Raw genomic sequence first — 2,539 nt, forward strand, 5'->3', positions numbered from 1 at the left:
AAACTATGGGTATTTTCTAGATTTTTGTATTTTTTTTAAAGGTAATACGTTTTAACTTTTAGAACTCTGAACACTTTTGGGCTCTGCTTACCATAGATAATTTGTACTCCACACTCCACTATAAATCTCCCCATTCCTGAAAATAATCTTTATTGGTAGAAGATTAGTGAGGATGCGTATCAGGGCCTTTTCCTTGGTGAAACCTTCTGGGTTGGATTCCTTTCAAGTGGTTGCCAAGCTCCACCAGACTGGACTCATTTCAGCATTAATGTTATTTATGATTATTTGTTACGACTATATGTGTGGGATTTAATTTAATAACTGAATTGCAGGTGCTTGAGTATGAATGGTTTTCTTTGTTGGAACCTGCCTTGAATACATTATTTTAACATTTATTTCACATATTTATATTCTGCCTTTCTTCACCAAGGGACCCAAAGCAGTTAATAATACATAAAGAAAAAACATAGAGACATAGGGTTGGAAGGGACCTCTAGGGTCATCTAGTCGAACCCCCTGCACTATGCAGGAAACAAACCTAACAAGAAAAGGACGGGAGGCTTCTGGCAGCCAAGCAGGACTTTCCTCTCCTCTGATGGATGGGCTGCCCAGCTCTAAGACCGACCCTCAGGCTAAGAACCAGACAAGAGCCCTTTGGTTCTTGACCTTCACATCACGCCCAAGGGCTCATGCCTCTGTGCATACCCAGGCCTTATATACACCTGTGTGCAGAAAGAACAAACTCAGCCGCTGCTGACTAGCAGCATCTTACAGAATTCCTTCCTCACCCTGAATGTAAATGTAAGCTTATTCAAAAGATAATTCAGGGTTTAGAACGACTTGCGAGACCGAGCTGCAGAGGTTCCTGCTTCAACAGTGATTGGACGGAACTCCCCGCTCGGACCCGCCGCCTCCGCCCAGTAGTCGCACCGCCACTCGCATAGCTGTGCTGCCATGGCTTCGTCTCCTTCCCAGATGCGCCAGAACTACCATCAGGACTGCAAAGCGGCCATCAACCGGCAGATCAGCCTGGAGCTTTACACGTCCTACGTGTACCTCAGCATGTCCTACTGCTTTGACCATGATGATGTGGCTCTGAAGAACTTTGCCAAGTACTTCTTGCACCAGTCCCGGGAGGAACGAGAGCGTGCAGAGAAGCTTATGAAGCTGCAGAACCAGAGGGGTGGTCGGATTTTCCTCCAGGACATCAAGAAACCAGATCGCGATGACTGGGAGAGCGGGCTGACGGCAATGGAGTGTGCTTAGCACTTGGAGAAGAATGTGAACCGGTCTCTGTTGGAACTGCTCGAACTGGCAACTGACAAAATTGATCCCCATTTAAGTGACTTCATTGAAACCCACTATCTGGACGAGCAGGTCGAATCTATCAAGGAGTTGGGTGATCATGTGACCAATCTGCGCAAGATGGGGGCACCAACATCTGGAGTGGCAGAATATCTATTTAACAAGCACACCTTGGGAGAAAGTGACAATGAGAACTAGAAGCCTGCCATTAATGCCTCACTGGGACTTGAGCTTTTTGTTTGACCATGCATGTTTCTTTGGTTTATCCCCAACACTGTCCATGACTGGAAAATAAATCAATTTTATTGATTTGTTGTGTTGTACTTGGTTCCAAAAAAAAAGAAAAGATAATTCAGGAAGAAGTCCTCCTTACAACTCATGACCCACCAAAATGAACACTGACCAATTGCCATTCTCCTTTTCTTAAGGTCCAAGCATGCAGCAGAACTAGTTTATCAAACCCGTGAATTACAAGGTTGGTAAGCTGTGCTCAGTTTGGTGGCTGAAAAATAGGATACTCCAGCTTTGGCTACACATTTAGAATTTCAGTGAAGGGCCTGGTAAGCAGAATGAGATGGAAATCAAGTGGTAGGCTGGACAGTTCTAATACAGTGTGCAGCTGAGGGACCAGTTTTCTGAGTGTTTATAAATACCCTTGCAAGTAGAAAATTAGCACCGCAAAGCAGTCTCTTTCTCTCTTATGTGCTAGTTCTTTGCTTGTAGGGAGTTTTTCATGTGGAAGCACATTCAAAACCAGTATCTATTTCTCTGAATAACTGGACCCTAGCTTTTCTGAGTGCAGAGATGTATTTTCTTTTTAAAAACTGAACACTGATCTCAGTGTTATGCAGAGCAACACCATAATCCTAAATACACTGCCCTTACTTCAACACAAATTATGCACACTTGACCCCATTGCAATTGATGGGCATAAGCATGTTTAACTTTGTTATGTTGCGGCCATTAATTTGGAGATGAGTCCTACGGATGATTTGGAAAGTAGAACGTGGTCTTTCAAACTATAATCTTACTTGGAGATTTAAAAACAGATCTTGGCAATTACACCGTATGAGCCCTCTTGTTAAGATACTGATTCTAAAAATGACATTATGAGATGTGATCTAAGCAAAGCTAAGAACTTTTCAGCCACATTGATTAAGCAGGGCTTCAAAGAGGGCTTCAAAGAGGGCCCACTTTGCCTGGGCCATCCCTGTGACTTTTAAGAAAACCATTC

The 2,539-nt window shown here is 43.5% G+C and overlaps 1 pseudogene; it reads left to right on the forward strand.

Annotated features, from left to right (window-relative positions):
- Window positions 1-954: 954 nt before the first annotated feature.
- On the forward strand, window positions 955-1,587 carry LOC129336837 (ferritin heavy chain-like; annotated as a pseudogene).
- Window positions 1,588-2,539: the final 952 nt, after the last annotated feature.

The sequence above is a fragment of the Eublepharis macularius genome, chromosome 10 (genome assembly GCF_028583425.1).
Source record: "Eublepharis macularius isolate TG4126 chromosome 10, MPM_Emac_v1.0, whole genome shotgun sequence".
NCBI classification, from domain to species: Eukaryota; Metazoa; Chordata; class Lepidosauria; order Squamata; family Eublepharidae; genus Eublepharis; species Eublepharis macularius.